This window comes from Brachyhypopomus gauderio, unplaced genomic scaffold, assembly GCF_052324685.1.
Source record: "Brachyhypopomus gauderio isolate BG-103 unplaced genomic scaffold, BGAUD_0.2 sc314, whole genome shotgun sequence".
Taxonomy (NCBI): Eukaryota; Metazoa; Chordata; class Actinopteri; order Gymnotiformes; family Hypopomidae; genus Brachyhypopomus; species Brachyhypopomus gauderio.
The window spans coordinates 80,168-103,152 of record NW_027507135.1 but is presented as its reverse complement, the minus strand read 5'-3'; the positions used below and the strand labels follow the sequence as shown (position 1 = coordinate 103,152).

Sequence of the window (22,985 nt, the reverse complement as noted above, 5' to 3'; positions counted from 1 at the left end):
GAGCGCTGTAACACGGTACTGCAGGAGTGCTGTGATGCGGCACTGCAGCACTTATAGTGTGCGGTAACTGAGCACTTCAGGGAGAGCAGTAACACATGCAATGTATCTTGTGGGGACAGAAAAAAATATATGAGATTATTATTACTGTATATTTCTTTATATTAGCTTTTTTACTTGAATGTTACTCACCGTATTACTCTCTAGAAGATTAAGCCACAAATGATATTTCATTGACTGATTCTGTATGCAAAACAAACATGCACTCATATCTACACCTCATACATGCAGACGCAAATAACCCTAACATTTTTGAAGTTTAAATGTAATTTCACGTAATGAAGAACGAATAAAAATAAAATTGATTGTAAAACTTTTTTGCCTAAAACATTTTTGTAAAGGGTCTGCGATGACGTAATTCCATGGTCAAATTTAGGTGTAAAACCAGGTCACGTTAACGTTTGCCGTTTTAGACATCTTTATCGATACAAGTAGCGGATGTGTGTGAAAAGTAAACTGAAGCATAACTATTAACCCTCTGACGCATAGTGGTCACTACAGTGGACAGCTGTTTAAATGTCATTTTCTCCTATGGTGAAAGGTTTCTATGTGAAATTGCATATCAGCATTTAGAATGCTCTCTGCTGCCACCCTCCATTTAGGTGTATTCAGTGGTTAGTTGTTGTAACTCCAAGTAAACCTCCTCTGAATCCAAGATGGCCAACAGACAGCCACACTTGTTGAACACTGCTGGAATATCTTGTCAATCTTTCTATTCTAGGAGAACCATAGAGGTAAAAAAAATATGGTGACATACAGGAGTATCTAAGTAACAATACTATTCTTTCTTTTAGTTTTGAAAAAAATATTTCAAATAAGTAGGAATTTATGATTAACCATGTGTCTAACCATTTGTCATTTATAGACCACAAGTGCAGCAAAGAATAGGGAAAGCTATAGAATAGTGCAGGAAGTTTCATTTGACTCCAGTGATGATGAGTATAGTGACAACAGCAATGATGAGTGAGTGGCTGCCACAGAACAACAGAGATGAGGATGCTGACAATCAAGATGATGAGGGGCGGGATGATGGGAGACAGGATGATGAGGGGGGCAGGATGATGATGAGGGACAGGAGGATGAGGGGCAGGATGATGAGGGGCAGGATGATGAGGGGCAGGATGATGAGGGGCAGGAGGATGAGGGGCAGGATGATGATGAGGGGTAGGATGATGGGGGGGACAGGATGATGATGAGGGGCAGGATGATGATGGGGACAGGATGATGATGATGAGGGGCAGGATGATGATGGGGACAGGATGATGATGGGGACAGGATGATGATGATGAGGGGCAGGATGATGATGGGGACAGGATGATGATGGGGACAGGATGATGATGGGGACAGGATGATGATGAGGGGCAGAATGATGATGATGAGGGGCAGGATGATGATGATGAGGGGCAGGATGATGATGATGAGGGGCAGGATGATGATGGGGACAGGATGATGATGGGGACAGGATGATGATGAGGGGCAGGATAATGATGAGGGGCAGGATGATGGGGGGACAGGATGATGGGGGGACAGGATGATGATGCATAACAATGAAATGAATGCTCATGGATTTATGATAAAATTTAATTACATTCATTCTTCCATTAAGTTTATACAGTTTTATTTGAGTGCTTAAGCACATGTAGTCCACTGTGGTGGACATGTCTGTAACTTTCTGAAAAAATGAAGATTTTGGGAAAAAAGTTTATATTTGTTTTTGCATGCCCTATAAAGTGTAAAAACAGATTAGAATGACTCAGTATTTCATAATTCATGCATCAGAGGGTCAATGTATACAAAATGTAATTTATCTATGATTCTTTCAAAAGGTTTTACTTTCTGCGCAGCTACCAAAACATTAGCCAGACAATAAGTAATGCGACATTGCTCAACTATTTGCGTCCAAGTTTAGCCAACAGGCAGCTGCTTGAAGGAAGCATATTAGCCAGCTAACGCTCCTAACTAGCTAGTTAGGTTTTAGCTTAAACTTTTTTTAAACGCTGATATAGCTAGTTGTGTGTATACATATCGAATAACGTTTTAAATCTTTAAAACGCCGTTGCGCGACAGCGAATTTTTACCTCAGGCAACGTTAGCACAAAGCTAACCTAGCTGGGTAAATAAGCTAACTTTAGTGTATTACGAAGGTATATGTATACTGATACTTTGTTTTACAATATTCACAATTACATTAACTTACAGGAATAAATGACAATCCTCCGAACGCTCCTAACTAGCTAGTTAGGTTTTAGCTTAAACGTTTTAAAGCTGATATAGCTAGTTGTGTGTATACATATCGAATAACGTTTTAAATCTTTAAAACGCCGTTGCGCGACAGCGAATTTTTACCTCAGGTAACGTTAGCACAAAGCTAACCTAGCTGGGTAAATAAGCTAACTTTGGTGTATTACGAAGGTATATGTATATTGATACTTTGTTTTACAATATTCACAATTACATTAACTTACATGAATAGATGACAATTCTCCAAACGCTGACCGACTGAACCAACAATAAACTCCACTTCTCTCTCTCGTCGCATAAGCACAAAGACAGTTTGACTTCTCTCTCTCCTCGCCCAAGCAAACAGAAGACAGCTAAACGCTAAGAACTCGAGTTTGGGTTGTTGCGATGGATGACATCATTCGCCCAACAACGGACTACAAAATCGGCCAATCAGCACACTGTACATTCTCCCTTCTCTACCAATCTTAGCGAGGAAGCGAGACTCGTTAGACACCGCAGTCTGCAGAAGCGACGCAGTGACAGTAGTACATTAAACATCTAACAGTACCTTGATAATAAACTGACCACTGATAGACTCAGTCTAACTTTAATTAAAGAAATGTTACAATTGTGACTGACGGACAGATTTTCACAGTTATAGTATTAAAAATGGCTAAACTGAATATAGTGTCTGTTATTATAAATGTCAGATATAATGGGATAAACGGGTTAAACTGAAAATAATTTGGAAATACATGTCTGATTTTGGAACAACAGATTATATTTGTAGGCTATTTGGCCATGGGGTATCTGACTGTTAAACATAGTCTGGGTTACTTTATACAGCTCCAAATTAGTGTTTCTTCATGGAGTCAGATCATGAATCAGCTTAGCAAGACGTTTCAGAATTTTTAAAGCAACTATTCATACTGGATGCCTGTTTTATTATGTCTTTACTGTCGTAGTGTCATGAAGTCAGAAGTGGAATTTGCTTAGCAACACCTATCGGATTTTCTGTTTTCATAAAGCAACTATTACCATAGGATGTCACAGTTTTATTATGTCTCATTCAGAAATAAACAGCTTTATCTTCGATCACTCTCACTAATCTTTACCATTTCGAGATCAGAAGCCAACGTCAAGAAATAACTGAATAGAAAAGGTAAATTCTCATATTTCTGTTTTCTTTTTTATGTTGAAGGTTTATACTGGCTAAAAATATAAATGTATGTAGTATCACAAAACATAACTAACTATATTTCTTTAACTGATAGTAAATTATTTGGAAAATTTTAATTGACTTTAATTAAACTTATTAGCCTAGTAATGTGATGACAACGTGTCTCATTTTGTTCGTTAATTATGAAAGTGATCTTAGCTGAAAGAATTTTGTTAGAATTTTTTTTCGTTGTTCAGGTTGTTAATATAATCTGTGTGTAGGCCTCCCGGGTCCTGAATATTACCTCAGAATAGAGGATAACAGTTTAACGCAGATGAATAATTTCCCGTGTAACTGAGTATGACCAGAAACAATAGCCCAAAGTGCGCAGTAGTGTCTTTATAACGTCGAGTTTAAAACATTTTGAGTGACATTGATAGGCTAATACATTAATCAATGGATGTAAAATGTGTTTTTTATGTTGTTGCGATCAAAATGATTATATCTATGCTGTGTTCGTCACAACTGGACTCAAACTTCGAGAAAGCCTTTGTACTCAAATAGACAGACCGATATTTCAGTAGCATTAAGTAAAACCCGTCGAATACATAAAATAGGGGTATAGTAAAAACCTAATTAATTTCCCCTTATAGCCTAAATAAGGTCTGGTAAGGATTTTGGTGTTTGGCCATATCAGAACCACAAGATCTATTTGAACAAGCTCCGGCAACAATATAGAAGTTAAATCATATTGTTCTTTTCGATTCATTAGCCTATCCGATGTAGCAAGTGTCATAGCTAGAGGTTGATTACAGCATCAGCGCTCATCTTACTCGTTCCGCCAGCATTTTCCGCAGCGACGAAATGTAACTTATTAATGCGGTAGTCTTGAGGTTTCGTCTCTCAAACACAGTGGTGTCTAAGAGCCGGTAGCTCACTGAAGTAGCTACACTTCTGGATAAATACACTACTGGATAAACCGGCAAAATTAAAACAATGACATTGTGCTTCCATTTGTCTTACATTTCTGCACTTATGAATGTAGCCGTTTACTTTAGGCAATTATTGAACTGTTTAGCCTCCGAATTCGATTAAAACGGCATCGATGAGCTCGCAAAGTAGGCTATAGTATGTCTATTTTTTTATGTCAATAGGCGGTATTCGTTTGGTCGTCAGATTTCCATTACTTATTTTAGATAAATAAGATAGTGGTAGTGATTGGTATCGACTGAATAAAACAAGGGACCTGGTGACTTGAAGTCTGGGGATTCGACCTTTTATGAGCACAGCGGCAAGGCAATTACTGCATTTCGAATAAAGTAAAGCTCAGCACACAGTTATATAAATATCTTACTTTCCTTTTTATAAAACGACTACCTTATGACAAGAAGTTGGAACAATAACGTCTTTATTTAAATCACATAACTTTCATTTGAACAGAAAACTTGCATTTCCTTTCTACAAAACTACAGTATTGTTTCTCTTTCCTCCCCAGCAGGGCTCATCACAATGGCAACTGTATCTGAAGCACTAAGCAAAAGCACCACCCCATACAGTAGACCACCAGCTGTAAAAGTCAAGTGCGTTTTTAAAAAAAGTGTAGACCGTGCTACAGGTTTTAGTTTCAACGCGGACCAAGTGACTGTAGCTTCATCCAAACATTATATTCATTTTGGCGCTACTGATGGCCAACAGGCAATTAAAGTGGTCATCAATTTGGACTACCAGTCCAATCACATCAACATGGAGGAGGGGGGGTTTATATTATTAAAGGTTATGCAGTTATTAAAGAAAAGAAAACAGGGCAGGACTTTTTTTTAATCACCAAAGACACCAAAATCTTCAGAACCGGCATTTTTGATGTGTCCATGGAGGCAGAACAAAGGGCGATCCGGGTCGTCGAGCCTCTAAGTGTGCCAACGGAAATAGGAGAAAAGACTCCAGAAAACCATCTTGCTACCCTGAAGGGAACAGTGGACACTGTAAGTTATACTACATTGTGTTCACTTAAACAGTTGTGCACGCGTGTGTACTTGTTGCCAAACAATCACCAGTGGTGTAACAGAATGTATTTCAAAATCTCTGGATAATTATGAACAAGTTCAGGTGTGGGTTAATTAGTGATATCTAAGCTACAAGGAGGAAAATGCATAAGGCTGGGTAGTTTCTGGAACAATAAATTACATTTTACTCTATGAAGGATACAGGAGTCATTTGCACTGCCAAAAATGCTACTTGGAATAAGTACTTAAAATGTAATCAATTTGTTATTCAATTGAATTTGATTTTACTATAAAATTGGTCTTTTTTAACACCCAATTTTCTTGCTGCCTATTAAGATACATTTTTGTACAGTGTATACTTTTGCAGACATGTACAGTGCAAATTTGTCTTGATTTATTGTCAGGTGAGTGCACCTCGACGAGTCAAACTTCACGAGGGGGATGTGCCCATTGTAGACCTCTCCCTTGCGGATGGGTACAGGAGAGTGCAAGTGTCCCTTTGGAGGGAGACTGCCCTGAATGCCATTCATGAAGGCCAGCAGATAACAATCACCCACCTCCGCTGGACAACTGATAAATCTGTGGGCTACAAATGGAACTCTACATCCTACACAACCATAAAGGTGAAAAAAAAGTTATGCGATTATTATTTTCAAACATTTAATATATTTTACATGACAGCTTCAGTAAATACACTCAAGTATTAAAATGTATGTGACAATATAATAAAAATGCAATAATGCCTATAAAGAAACCTGCAAACTAAGTGAAAGTTAGGATTGTTTACACTGCATTTTCTTGTTAGTCAATTTAAGCAGCAACATTGTATATAGGCCTAATATTGTTATCCATTAATGTAATTGTAAGATGTTTACCTATATGGTGATCAAACCATTTCAACATAAATACACATCTTGTTATTCGCATACTTACCAAACAAAAAAAAATCAATGCCTAAAATAATAGGCCAACTTTATATTAACATTATGTTTATAATAATTAACATATTATATTAATTATGTGGGAAATTTCACGATATTTCTCATGCAACATTTTACTTGCTGTCTGTCTGAATCCAAGTCTGAAGTCGCGATACCCTTAGCTGGCTCCGTGAGCAGTTATTCTTTCGCAGTTTCCTCATTTGGGAAAGCACTGTCATTGCCTGATGTAATCACGAAAATGAACAGAACATTAAAAATGCATTCGAACCAATGTGAATGACACAAGCTAGCAGCAAAGTAGCTAATGCTAATGTTATTTCAAATTGCTTAAAAAAAACAAGAAATCTGGCCATGACTTTAAATAAAACAGCAGGCAGCTGCTGTAGACAGCTACGTTAATGGCTACGTGTTTTAGCTACCTGCGCTTTACTATGCGTAATGGGTGAGGATTTTTTGTCATTGGAAAATATCCCCCAATTTCTTTTGAGTTTGTATGTTAAAAGTTAATCGATATGCTGTATCTCCACTCACATGTTCGTCTCTGCCCATAAACAAATGCGGGGATCCGATCACGTGACTCGCGAAGCAGCGGAGCCGAATCTTTAGCACTAAGCGTTCGCTTGTTGAAAATAGCGAAGACAAAAATAACGGATTTTTCACAGCCTACATCTCTGTGGGATCATAATAGGCCACACTCCTTTATAACTGTACATAGTTTAAAGTTATTTTTAATGGGATCAAAAGTCACTCATATGCATTCATTGAGACGACTCAAGTAACTGCACAATTTTACAGTTCTACAACGCAATAACTGAAAGTATTGATACCTTTTTTGTTTGGTTTCATTTACATTTTACATTTACGGCATTTTGCAGATGCCCTTATCCAGAGCGACTTACATTTTTATCTCATTTTTATTGAGGGTTTAGGCCTCAGTCATGGCCTCAGGCCTGGAAATCAAACCCACAACCCTCCGGTCACAAGATCAGTTCCCTAACCACCAGGCCACGACTGCCTTTCACTCTTCTGTGTGAACACATGACATCCTAAGATACATTCATCTATCTTTATAGCAGTGCACATAGTTGAAAAATCCTTGTTCTAACTGGTATTTTTCTTGTAACTCTTTTCTATTACAGGAAAGTGAAGAGGGCCCAAAAACAGAACGTGTCAAAATAATAGGATTAGTGGAAAAAGACCAGCACGTTCTGCTGATGACAGAAAAAGAGGAGGAACTGGTCATTGAATGGGAAGTAATAAAAAATGCATTCAATGACATTTCACTACATGAATTTGTATACATGCTCCCTGTAGAGTGCCAAGCTAAAATTAAACAAAACAAAATAATTGAAATACTATGAAAAGTTTATAAGAAACATGTTCTTGTTTAAATAATTCAGTTTTAAATATTGTAAGTTGTTCAATGTGTTTGTTATGTAGTCCTATAGTTTTTTAATATGAACTCCCTTTCTTGTTCAAAACATGATTTGAAATTTTAAATAGATATAAAAAATATATGATACAACAGATATTTTCAGTTTATATTGATATAATATTGTCTTTTCATAATTAATATTAATTAAACAATTTGTGTGCTGATATTCTAGTAAAAAGGTTTACATGCTGTTACAACAATCCACTTTTTTATCTCTTCTTTTTCATCCTGTGCTGTTCACCCATTGTCTTCGATTCATTTTTCACTACCTTAATTTTTCTCTGCATTCAATGCCTTTTCTGATATTACCCTCAATATCACTATATGGAAAATCTGGTTTGATATCAATAAAGGTCCAATTATTTTTCACCACTCATGCAATATTCATCCTTTTTTCATTCCTTCATCTTTCCATAGGAACAATATAGATTGAACAACTAAATCTGCTGAACTGATTCAACTGTTTATATGCTAAACATGGTGTTATATGGTCTTTATATATGGAACCGATATTTCAGTAGCATTAAGTAACACCCGTCGAATACATAAAATAAGGGTACTGTAAAAACCTAATTTCCCCATATAGCCTAAATAAGGTTTGGTAAGGATTTTGGTGTTTGGCCATATAAGAACCACAAGATCTATTTGAACAAGCTCCGGTAACAATATAGAAGTTAAATCACCATGGTGTCTAAGAGCCGGTACCAGACTGAAGTAGCTACACTACTGCATAAACCGGCAAAATTAAAACAATGACATTATGCTTAAATTTGTCTTACATTTCTGCACTTATGTAGCCGTTTACTTTAGGCAAATTATTGAACTGTTTAGCCTCCGAATTCGATTCTAGCGGCATTGATGAGCTCGCAAAGTAGGCTATAGCCTTTGTCTATTTTTATGTCAACAGGCGGTACTCGTTTGGCCATCAGACTTCCATCATTCATTTTAGATAAATAATAAGATAGTGGTAGTGATTGGTATCAACTGAATACACCAAGGGACCTGGTGACTTCGACCTTTTATGAGCATAGTGGCAGGGCAATTACTGCATTTCGAATAAAGTAAAGTAAAGCTCAGCACAGTTATATAAATATCTTACTTTCCTTTTTATAAAACTACCTTATGACAAAGTTGGAACAAAGATTTTTATTTAAATCACATAACTTTCAATTTAACAGAAAACTTTACAAAACTACAGTATTGTTTCCATTGCCTCCCTCCAGGGCTCATCACAATGGCAAACTATATCTGAAGCACTTAAAGCCACCACCCCATACAGCAGGCCACCAGCTGCAAAAGTAGTGTCTGCTCAAAAAAAAAAAAATGTAGACCATGCTACAAGTTTTAGTTTCAATGCGGACAAGGTCACTGTAGCCTCATCCAACCATTACATGCATTTTGGCATTACTGATGGCCAACATGCAATTAAAAGTTGTCATCAATTTGGAGTACCAGTCCAGTCACATCAACATGGAGGGGGGGGGGGGGTTACATTATTAAGGGGTTATGCCATTATCAAAGAAAAAAAAAAAAAAAAAGGCAGGACTTTTTTTAATTACGAAAGACACCAAAATCTTCAGGACCGCCTCAAAGTGTGACAGCAGAGATTGGAGAAAAGACCCCGGAAAACCATCTTGCCATCCTGCAGGGAACAGTGGATGCTGTAAGTTATACTCCATTGTGTTCACTTAAGGTGTGCACACACGTGTGTACTTGTTGCCAGTCACCAGTGGTGGAACAGATTATATTTCAAAATCTCTGAATAATTAGGAACATATTCAAGTTTTGGTTAATTAATGATATCTAGACTAAATAGGGAGGAAAATGCATAAGGCTGGGTAGTTTCTGGAATAATAGATCATTACATTTTACTCTATGAAGGATACATGACACATTTGCACTGCCACAAATGCTACTTAGAATAAGTACTTACATTTAAATCCATTTGTTGTTCAATTGAAATTGTTTTTTATTTTTTAATATAAACATCCAATTTTCTTGCTGCCCATCAAGACTTTTGTACAGTGTAAACTTTTGCAGACATGTACAATGCAATTACAGTGCAAATATTTGTCTTGATTTATTTTGAGGTGAGTGCACCTCGACAGGTCAAGCTTCACGAGGGGGACGTGCCCATTGTGGACCCCTCACTTGCGGATGGATACAAGAGAGTCCAAGTATCCCTTTGGCGGGAGACTGCCCTGAACGCCATCCATGTAGGCCAGCAGATAACCCTCACCGACCTCTGCTGGACAACTGATAGAACTGTGGGCTTCAAATGGAATTCCACATCCTACACAACCATAAAGGTGAAAGTTATGCAATTAATGTTTTCAAACATTTAAGCTTCAGTAAACACAAAGTATCATGCATGTATGTGACAATATACTAAAAATGGAATAAAGCCTTTAAAGAAACCAAGTGAAAGTTGGGGATTGTATACACTGCTGTTTCTTTGTAGCCAATTTAAGCAGCAACATGGTATGTTGGCCTTAATATTGTTATCCATCAATATGACTGCAAGATGTTTAGCTATAGCCTATGGTTATCAAATCATTTCAACTTACATTTTTAGTTATTCATATACTTACCAAACTAAAAAATGCTGAAAAAGTAGGCGTTATATTAATTATGCAGTAAATTACACGTTATTTCTAGCGCAACATTTTACCTGCTGTCTGTCTGAATCCAAGTCTGAAGTCGCGATACCCTTAGCTGGCTCCGTGAGCAGTTATTCTTTCGCAGTTTCCTCATTTGGGAAAGCACTGCCATTGCCTGATGTAATCACGAAAATGAACAGAACATTTAAAAAAAGCATAATATTTGAACTAATGTGAATGACGCAAGCTAGCAACCAAGTAGCTAATGCCAATATTTTTTATTTCATATTGCTTTAAAAAAAAAGCAAATCTGGCCATGACTTTAAACAAAACAGCAGGCAGCTGCTGTAGACAACTACGTTAACGCCTACGTGTTTAGCTACCTGCGATTTACTAGCTATCTAGCTTTAATTTAACATACTCTTAATAAATCTGCATGTTGTAAAGATGTGCACACCGACTAACACAATGCAACATCAAGCTTTTACACAAATGTTTGTAAAACTACATCTTTCACCGTAACTTAGCGTTCCCTTACTTGATGTTGAAGTAGCCACAAAGCTAGCTAGCTATAGCCATAACTTACCCGTTATATAGTAGTCTGCTGTGAATGAGCTCAGTTATAAACACATTAGGAGTCTGGATCAAAGGCTTCGAACCTTTTCATAATAGCAACGCTTTTGACGACGAGGTTGCACAGTAGGGCAACACACATGAGCATAAGCAGCTATCAATAATGCACCTTACAGACCAACGATATACAAAATGGGGAAAAGCGTTAACTCACCATTAATATGTGCTTCCTGTCCGTAGTTACCAGTTACTTCGTTCCCTCCACGTCACGATCAGTTTCCCAGTCAATATATACACGCACGAAGCATACACGTGACAGAGTAATGCAATTACAATGATAATATATTCATTAACATCAGAATTATTAATGAAGGCTTTTCTCTTCTCCGTACATGAATAACTGCACTCCCATCAGCAGCTCAGTTCAATTACTTTAGTTTGCAGATGACACCACCTTATAGGTGTAATTACAGTGGTGAAAAAGTTCTGAGTGGAATGAACAGTGGTCCTCAAACAGCATGTATGTCTATATATATATTCCTTGAGACAGCTCAAGAAACTGTATTGCACAATTTTACAGTTCTACAAAGCAATAATTGAAAACGAATACCTTTTTGTTTGGTTTGGCTCTTCTGTGAAAACACATGGCATCTTATGATTAGAGGTGTCAATTCCAGGTTCATAGATTAAAAGTCCTCACCGTAGCGAGGGGAGGTGTACAAGCTGAATGCGCAGCACTGTACGGCGCTACCTGTGGGGATTTAAAGTGCCCGAGTCCAATTAGTGCCAGGTGCTAATACTCGGGTGATTGGGAGTGAGGGAGTGTCCGGGAGTGAGAGGGCGTGCGCATAGTCGGAGTGGGCGTGTGTGAGTGGGAAGGAGTGTGTCTGCGCGCCCTCTGGTTGCGTCTGGGCTGACCCACCGTGACACTGATATGATCTAAAACAGCTTTTTATTATCTTCTATTCATTCTTTTTTCATCCTTTCATCCTCCCATTGGAAACCACCGATTTAACTCCATCAGATGTATAGATAGAACAACTAAATCTGCTGTAATGATTCAACTGTAAATATGATAAATATGATGTTATATGGTCTTATTGTGACGCGGGGACAGAGGCATCAGGAGGCAGATGCTGTGAGCAAAAGGCTTTATTATCCAGTTTAAACTGAAATACTCAGGCCACCAGGCAGACCAAACACAACAGTATACTCCAGGAAATGCATGTAAGTAAAGCAGCCACAGAAGCCATATGGTTTAAAACAGCCTTTTATTTTCAACTATTCATTTTTTTTCATCCCTTCATCCCTCCATTCTCCCATTGGAAACCACTGATATAACACAGATGTATAGATAGAACAACTAAATCTGCTGTACCAATTCAATTGTATATATATGCTAAACATGTTGTCATATGGTCTTATATGGTCTAAAACAGCTTTTTATTTTATTCTATTCTTTCTTTTTTCATCCCTCCATCTGATATAACTTAATCAAACTCCATCATTCCATAAGAATCCACTGATTTAAAAAAATCCCTTAATTTTCAAGATATAGAGATCAAACTTGGTGACCTGACTCAGTAGCTGGTCCCTAGCACTGCACTGAATATCATATTGAAGCCATTTGTCTATCCTCCCATTCTATCACTTCATTCATCCCTCCATCCTCTCATAGATAAACATTGATTTAATCAAATCCTTAATTTTCAAGATACAGTGATCAAACTTGGTGACATGACTCACTACCTCATCCCTAGCACTACACTGAATATCATATTGATGCCATTTGTCTATCCTCCGATTATATCATTTCAATCATCCCTCCATCCTCCCATAAGAATCAATTTATGTTAAAAATCCCTTAATTTTAAAGATACAGTGATCAAACTTGGTGAAATGACTCAATAGCTGATTCCTACCACTGCGCTGCATTTCATATCGATGCCATTTCTATCATTTCATTCATCCCTCCATCCTCCCACATGGTTCATTTGGTTTTATAACTCCAGATGTATAAATAGAACAACTAAAACTGCTGTACTCACTCAACTGTAAATATACTAAATATGGTCTTACATGGTTTTAAACAGTTTTTTCTTCTATTCATTCGTTTTCATCCCTCCATCCTCCCATAGGAAACCATTGATTTTTTAATCTGTTTCAGCTGTTAAGATAAAACAAACTATATTTGCTGTCCTTATTGAACTACTATGCTTTTCTGGGACCAACTATTATCATTTAACATACTTAACATTGCTGTTACAACAGGCTTTGTCAAGCCAACTTAAAGTTTGTTCACAAACTTTACTTTCTAGTTATTATTATTATTATTATTCCGACTCGTAAAAATTTGACACGCTATTTCGTCCACAGCTTTTAAGATAGAACCACCAAACTTTGTAGGAACCTCCGCCCTATATCAGAATAGTGTGCTTGTGCTTTATAGAAAGATACACCACCTGCCTCCACCCTTTTTATGCCTCCAACCGAGCCATTTTTCCCATAGACTTGCATGGGGCCAATTTTCAAACTGCTCTCATTTTGTCAGATTTCAAGATAAATCCACCAAACTCGATATACATGGTCCAGTGATGGAAAGAACGAAAACAACAACTTTTCACAACTCTATCACTCTTTTATCCCTTCTTTTTCATCCCTTCTTTTTCACCCATTCACTTCCATTCATTTTTCACTGCCTTGTAGCTCGTATGTTTTACATGCTATTACCACCAAAATCACTAGATATAGTACATCTGGTCTGATATCAGTAAAGATACAACTATTTTTTACCACTCATTTTGTATTCATCCTTTTTTCATCCCTCCATTCTCCCATAGAAATACATTGATTTTATAACTACATCAGCTGTATAGATAGTACAACTATATCTGCTGTACTGACTAAGCTGTATATATGCTACACATGGTGGTATATGGTCTTATATGGTCTAAAACAGCTTTTTATTTTCTTCTATTCATTCTTTTTTCATTCCTTCATCCCTCCATCCTCCCATTGGAAACAACTAATATAACTCAATCAGCTGTTTAGATAGATCAACTAAACATGCTATTCCAATTCAATCTTATATATGATAAACATAGTGTTATATGGTCTTATATGGTCTAAAACAGCTTTTTATTTTCTTCTATTCATTCTTTTTTCATTCCTTCATCCCTCCATCCTCCCATTGAAAACCACTGATAAAACTGAATCAGATGTATAGATAGAACAACTAAATCTGCTGTACTGATTCAACTGTTAATATGATAAATATGCTGTTATATGGTCTAAAACAGCTTTTTATTTTCTTCTATTCATTCTTTTTTCATTCCTTCATCCCTCCATCCTCCCATTGGAAACAACTAATATAACTCAATCAGCTGTTTAGATAGAACAACTAAAAATGCTATTCCAATTCAATTGTATATATGCTAAACATGGTGTTATATGGTCTTATATGGTCTAAAACAGTTTTTTCTTTTCTTCTATTCATTCTTTTTCATCCTTTCATCCCTCCATCCTCCCATTGGAAACCATTGATTTAATCAAATCCTTAATTTTCAAGATACAGTGATCAAACCTTGTGACATGACTCAGTCACTGATCCCTAGCACCGCACTGAATAGCATATTGATACCATTTGTCTATCCTCCCATTCTATCATTTCATTCATCCCTCCATCCTCCCATTGGAAACCATTGATTTAATCAAATCCCTAATTTTCAAGATACAGTGATCAAACCTTGTGACATGACTCAGTCACTGATCCCTAGCACCGCACTGAATAGCATATTGATACCATTTGTCTATCCTCCCATTCTATCATTTCATTCATCCCTCCATCCTCCCATTGGAAACCATTGATTTATTCAAATCCCTAATTTTCAAGATACAGTGATCAAACTTGGTGACATGACTCAGTAGCTGATCCCTAGCACCGCACTGAATAGCATATTGATGCCATTTGTCTATCCTCCCATTCTATCATTTCATTCATCCCTCCATCCTCCCATTGGAAACCATTGATTTAATCAAATCCTTAATTTTCAAGATACAGTGATCAAATTTGGTGAAATGACTCAGTAGCTGATCCCTAACACTGCCCTGAATATCATATTGATGCCATTTGTTTATCCTCCCATTCTATCATTTCATTCATCCCTCCATCCTCCCATTGGAAACCTATGATTTAATCAAATCCTTCATTTTCAAGATACAGTGATCAAATTTGGTGAAATGACTCAGTAGCTGATCCCTAACACTGCCCTGAATATCATATTGATGCCATTTGTCTATCCTCCCATTCTATCATTTCATTCATCCCTCCATCCTCCCATTGGAAACCATTGATTTATTCAAATCCTTAATTTTCAAGATACAGTGATCAAACTTGGTGACATGACTCAGTAGCTGATCCCTAACACTGCCCTGAATATCATATTGATGCCATTTGTTTATCCTCCCATTCTATCATTTCATTCATCCCTCCATCCTCCCATTGGAAACCATTGATTTATTCAATCCCTTAATTTTCAAGATACAGTGATCAAACTTGGTGAAATGACTCAGTAGCTGATCCCTAACACTGCCCTGAATATCATATTGATGCCATTTGTCTATCCTCCCATTCTATCATTTCATTCATCCCTCCATCCTCCCATTGGAAACCATTGATTTAATCAAATCCTTAATTTTCAAGATACAGTGATCAAACTTGGTGACATGACTCAGTAGCTGATCCCTAGCACCACACTGAATATCATATTGATGCCATTTGTCAATCCTCCCATTCTATCATTTCATTCATCCCTCCATCCACCCATTGGAAACCATTGATTTAATCAAATCCTTAATTTTCAAGCTACAGTGATCAAACTTGGTGAAATGACTCAGTAGCTGATCCCTAGCACCGCACTGAATAGCATATTGATGCCATTTGTCTATCCTCCCATTCTATCATTTCATTCATCCCTCCATCCTCCCATTGAAAACCATTGATTTAATCAAATCCTTAATTTTCAAGATACAGTGATCAAACCTTGTGACATGACTCAGTAGCTGATCCCTAGCACCGCACTGAATAGCATATTGATGCCATTTGTCTATCCTCCCATTCTATCATTTCATTCATCCCTCCATCCTCCCATTGGAAACCTATGATTTAATCAAATCCTTAATTTTCAAGATACAGTGATCAAATTTGGTGAAATGACTCAGTAGCTGATCCCTAACACTGCCCTGAATATCATATTGATGCCATTTGTCTATCCTCCCATTCTATCATTTCATTCATCCCTCCATCCTCCCATTGGAAACCATTGATTTATTCAAATCCTTAATTTTCAAGATACAGTGATCAAACTTGGTGACATGACTCAGTAGCTGATCCCTAGCACTACACTGAATATCATATTGATGCAATTTGTCTATCCTCCCTTTCTATCATTTCATTCATCCCTCCATACTCTCATAGTAACCCATTGATTTACTAACTGCCTTAATTTTCAAGATACAGTGATCAAACTTGGTAAAATTACTCAATAGCTGATACCAACCATTGAGCTGCATTTCATATCGATGCCATTTGTCCATCTGCCATTTCTATCATTTCATTCATCCCTCCATCCTCCCATATGATTCAATTGGTTTTATAACTCCACCAGATGTATGGATAGAACAACTAAAACTGCTGTACTTACTCAACTGTAAATATACTAAATATGGTCTTACATGGTTTTAAACAGTTTTTTCTTCTATTCATTCGTTTTCATCCCTCCATCCTCCCATAAGAAACCATTGAATTTTTAACTGTTTCAGCTGGTAAGATAAAACAACTATATTTGCTGTCCTTATTGAACTACTATGCTTTTCTGGGACCAACTATTATCATTTAACATACTTAACATTGTCTTCATGCTGTTACAACAAGCTTTGTCAAGCCAACTTAAAGTTTGTTCACAAACTTTACTTTCTAGTTATTATTATTATTATTATTATTCCGACTCGTAAAAATTTGACACGCTATTTCGTCCACAGCTTTTAAGATAGAACCACCAAACTTTGTAGGAACCTCCGCCCTATATCAGATATAGTGTGCTTGTGCTTTATAGAAAGATACACCACCTGCCTCCACCCTTTTTATGCCTCCAACCGAGCCATTTTTCCCATAGACTTGCATGGGGCCAATTTTCAAACTGCTCTCATTTTGTCAGATTTCAAGATAAATCCACCAAACTCGATATACATGGTCCAGTGATGGAAAGAACGAAAACAACAACTTTTCACAACTCTATCACTCTTTTATCCCTTCTTTTTCATCCCTTCTTTTTCACCCATTCACTTCCATTCATTTTTCACTGCCTTGTAGCTCGTATGTTTTACATGCTATTACCACCAAAATCACTAGATATAGTACATCTGGTCTGATATCAGTAAAGATACAACTATTTTTTACCACTCATTTTGTATTCATCCTTTTTTCATCCCTCCATTCTCCCATAGAAATACATTGATTTTATAACTACATCAGCTGTATAGATAGTACAACTATATCTGCTGTACTGACTAAGCTGTATATATGCTACACATGGTAGTATATGGTCTTATATGGTCTAAAACAGCTTTTTATTTTCTTCTATTCATTCTTTTTTCATTCCTTCATCCCTCCATCCTCCCATTGGAAACAACTAATATAACTCAATCAGCTGTTTAGATAGATCACCTAAACATGCTATTCCAATTCAATCTTATATATGATAAACATAGTGTTATATGGTCTTATATGGTCTAAAACAGCTTTTTATTTTCTTCTATTCATTCTTTTTTCATTCCTTCATCCCTCCATCCTCCCATTGAAAACCACTGATAAAACTGAATCAGATGTATAGATAGAACAACTAAATCTGCTGTACTGATTCAACTGTTAATATGATAAATATGCTGTTATATGGTCTAAAGCAGCTTTTTATTTTCTTCTATTCATTCTTTTTTCATTCCTTCATCCCTCCATCCTCCCATTGAAAACCACTGATAAAACTGAATCAGATGTATAGATAGAACAACTAAATCTGCTGTACTGATTCAACTGTTAATATGATAAATATGCTGTTATATGGTCTAAAACAGCTTTTTATTTTCTTCTATTCATTCTTTTTCATCCTTTCATCCCTCCATCCTCCCATTGGAAACCATTGATTTATTCAAATCCTTAATTTTCAAGATACAGTGATCAAACTTGGTGACATGACTCAGTAGCTGATCCCTAGCACCGCACTGAATATCATATTGATGCCATTTGTCTATCCTCCCATTCTATCATTTCATTCATCCCTCCATCCTCCCATTGGAAACCATTGATTTAATCAAATCCTTAATTTTCAAGATACAGTGATCAAACCTTGTGACATGACTCAGTAGCTGATCCCTAGCACCGCACTGAATAGCATATTGATGCCATTTGCCTATCCTCCCATTCTATCATTTCATTCATCCCTCCATCCACCCATTGGAAACCATTGATTTAACCAAATCCTTAATTTTCAAGATACAGTGATCAAATTTGGTGAAATGACTCAGTAGCTGATCCCTAACACTGCCCTGAATATCATATTGATGCCATTTGTCTATCCTCCCATTCTATCATTTCATTCATCCCTCCATCCTCCCATTGGAAACCATTGATTTATTCAAATCCTTAATTTTCAAGATACAGTGATCAAACTTGGTGACATGACTCAGTAGCTGATCCCTAGCACCGCACTGAATATCATATTGATGTCATTTGTCTATCCTCCCATTCTATCATTTCATTCATCCCTCCATCCTCCCATTGGAAACCATTGATTTAATCAAATCCTTAATTTTCAAGATACAGTGATCAAATTTGGTGAAATGACTCAGTAGCTGATCCCTAACACTGCCCTGAATATCATATTGATGCCATTTGTTTATCCTCCCATTCTATCATTTCATTCATCCCTCCATCCTCCCATTGGAAACCATTGATTTATTCAATCCCTTAATTTTCAAGATACAGTGATCAAACTTGGTGAAATGACTCAGTAGCTGATCCCTAACACTGCCCTGAATATCATATTGATGCCATTTGTCTATCCTCCCATTCTATCATTTCATTCATCCCTCCATCCTCCCATTGGAAACCATTGATTTAATCAAATCCTTCATTTTCAAGATACAGTGATCAAACCTTGTGACATGACTCAGTAGCTGATCCCTAGCACCGCACTGAATATCATATTGATGCCATTTGTCTATCCTCCCATTCTATCATTTCATTCATCCCTCCATCCTCCCATTGGAAACCATTGATTTAATCAAATCCTTAATTTTCAAGATACAGTGATCAAACCTTGTGACATGACTCAGTAGCTGATCCCTAGCACCGCACTGAATATCATATTGATGCTATTTGTTTATCCTCCCATTCTATCATTTCATTCATCCCTCCATCCTCCCATTGGAAACCATGGATTTAATCAAATCCTTAATTTTCAAGATACAGTGATCAAACCTTGTGACATGACTCAGTAGCTGATCCTCAGCACCGCACTGAATATCATATTGATGACATTTGTCTATCCTCCCATTCTATCATTTCATTCATCCCTCCATCCTCCCATAAGAATCCATTGATTTTATAACTCCATCAGATGTATAGATTTAACAACTAAATCTGATATAGTGACTCAACTGTAAATATACTAAATATGGTCTTACATGGTGTTAAAGTTTTTTCGTCTATTCATTCGTTTTCATCCCTCCATCCTCCCATAGGAAACCATTGATTTTTAAACTGTTTCAGCTGTTAAGATAAAACAAACTATATTTGCTGTCCTTATTGAACTACTATGCTTTTCTGGGACCAACTATTATTATTTAACATACTTAACATTGTCTTCATGCTGTTACAACAAGCTTTGTCAAGCCAACTTAAAGTTTGTTCACAAACTTTACTTTCTAGTCTTCTTATTATTAAGTTGGCTTGACAAAGCCAACTTGCTGTTCTTCTTAATCTTCTTATTATGTTGGCTTGCGAAGCAGCCAACATCTTGTTCTCCCTATTCTTCTTATTTTTATTATTCTTCCGCATCACTTTTTGACACTTTTCACAGGTCGCAGTTTTTGAGCTAGAACCTTGAAAATTGGCAGGATCACAGATCCCATACGGGAATAGTGTGCTTGTGCTTTTGGGACATGTCGGACATACAGTGTCCGCAGGACAATGCTCCAAAAGCCCTATCCGGACGGGATTAGTTTCTCAGGGGGTCCTGGGGTAATTTTCTCTTTTACGGGGGGTCCTCTGTGATTTTAATCCCGTCCGGAACGAGCATGTCCGTGTTTTTCTCAGACGTCCTCAGAGAAAATTACAGGCGGAATTACCTACTGTTTTTCGCTGTACTCCGTGGTCGTCTGGTAATTTTAGTCCCGTCCGGATCCACATGTCTGAGTTTATACATGCAGACATCACCTCGCGTTTAATAAAACAGCTATATGTCCACTGCCACGCACCGTAGTTACACGTTGGGCGCGCGTTTTCACGGAGATCCACGTAAAGACAGCGGCGAGCGAAAATGGATTTACTGGATTTTTTAATGGATTTATTTTATTTTATTTAACGGATTTATTTAGCTATTTACATTCATTAGCGATTTTTTATAATGTGTTTTCTGTATTGGTTTAACAAAATAGCTTAACTTAAACGGAGATCTTAAATGCTGAACTGAACAGTAGTAAAGTTAAAAGTTAAAAAGGAATCATCAGAGTTGGCAGTGTGACATTATTAAACATGCTATCACGTGACAAGGCGATGTCATGTGACCGAGAAAGCCAAAAACTCGCGGGTCCTCCTGTTTTTTCAATTGCTGTCCGGATGCAAGAGTTTTATCACTGAGTACAAGGGTGAAATATTTTTCACAGACGTCCCCCTGAAAAACTAATCCCGTCCGGATAGGGCTAAAGTTGACTTTTTCCCATAGAGAATGAATGGCGGAATGTTCAGAACTGAACATTCCGTAAGGGAGATCCCCACAGGCTCACACAACACACGCACGGAACCTCTTCTCTCCCTCAGTCCCTGCAGCAGTATTAACGGTATAACTGAACAACAACCCAATTTTTACTACCCCACAACCAATTACCCCTCAACAGTAATTGCCCCATAACAGTAATTGCCCCACCACAAATAAATACCCCCTCAAAAAAAAAACACAACATCTAAACAAGCTTTTACCAGGAACTACACAATAATCTTAATACCCATCAACAACAATAACCTCAACAGGTCAATAACCCCTCAATATCAACTACCCCACAGCCAATTACCCCTCAGCAGTAATTGCCCCAAACAGCTAAATCACCTCTTAACATTAACAATCCCATTAAACTAATAGCCTTCAACAATATCAAATACATCTGCATTAACTACCCCAATGGCAATTTTACTACCCCACAACTAATTGCCCCTCAACAGTAATTGCCCCACCACAGGTAAATACCCCCTCAACAAAACATTCCACATCTAAACAAGCTTTTCACAGGAACTACACAGTAATCTTAATAGCCATCAACAACAATAACCCCAACAGGTCAATAACCCCTCAATATCAACTACCCCACAGCCAATTACCCCTCAGCAGTAATTGCCCCAAACAGCTATATTACCTATTAACCGCAACAACACCATTAAACTAATAGCCTTCAACAATATCAAATACATCTGCATTAACTACCCCAATGGCAATAGCCCCTCAACAGTAATTGCCCCACCACAGGTAATTGCCCCTCAACAACAAATACAACATCTAAACAAGCTTTTAACAGGAACTACACAGTAATCCTAATATCCATCAACAACAATAACCCCAATAGGTCAATAACCCCTCAATGTTAACTACCCCACAGCCAATTACCCCTCAACAGTAATTGCCCCACCACAGGTAAATACCCCCTCAACAAAACATTCCACATCTACAAAAGCTTTTCACAGGAACTACACAGTAATCTTAATACCCATCAACATCAATAACCCCAACAGGTCAATAACCCCTCAATATCAACTACCCCACAGCCAATTACCCCTCAGCAGTAATTGCCCCAAACAGCTATATTACCTATTAACCGCAACAACACCATTAAACTAATAGCCTTCAACAATATCAAATACATCTGCATTAATTACCCCAATGGCAATAGCCCCTCAACAGTAATTGCCCCACCACAGGTAATTGCCCCTCAACAACAAATACAACATCTAAACAAGATTTTAACAGGAACTACACAGAAATCTTTAAAGCTATCAACAACAATAACCCCAACAGGTCAAAAATCCCTCAATGTCAACTACCCCACAGCCAATTGCCCCTCAACTATAATTGCCCCACCACAGGTAAATACCCCCTCAACAAAACATTCCACATCTAAACAAGCTCTTCACAGGAACCACACAGTAATCTTAATACCCATCAACAACAATAACCCCAACAGGTCAATAACCCCTCAATATCAACTACCCCACAGCCAATTACCCCTCAGCAGTAATTGCCCCAAACAGCTAAATCCCCTCTTAACATTAACAAACCCATTAAACTAATAGCCTTCAACAATATCAAATACATCTGCATTAACTACCCCAATGGCAATTTTACTACCCCACAACCAATTGCCCCTCAACAGTAATTGCCCCAAACAGCTATATTACCTATTAACCGCAACAACACCATTAAACTAATAGCCTTCAACAATAACAAATACATCTGCATTAACTACCCCAATGGCAATAGCCCCTCAACAGTAATTGCCCCACCACAGGTAATTGCCCCTCAACAATAAATACAACATCTAAACAAGCTTTTAACAGCAACTACACAGTAATCTTAATAGCCATCAACAACAATAACCCTAACAGGTCAATAACCCCTCAATGTCAACTACCCCACAGCCAATTACCCCTCAGCAGTAATTGCCCCAAACAGC

General features: G+C 37.4%; 1 long non-coding RNA gene across 1 annotated transcript; it reads right to left on the bottom strand.

The window, feature by feature from the left end:
• Positions 1-9,640: 9,640 nt before the first annotated feature.
• On the bottom strand, positions 9,641-11,700 carry LOC143504678 (uncharacterized). Its single transcript, XR_013127618.1, has 3 exons — positions 11,206-11,700; positions 10,490-10,593; positions 9,641-10,111 (listed from the first exon to the last, which is right to left on the bottom strand). It is a non-coding gene; the product is annotated as an uncharacterized LOC143504678 (long non-coding RNA).
• Positions 11,701-22,985: the final 11,285 nt, after the last annotated feature.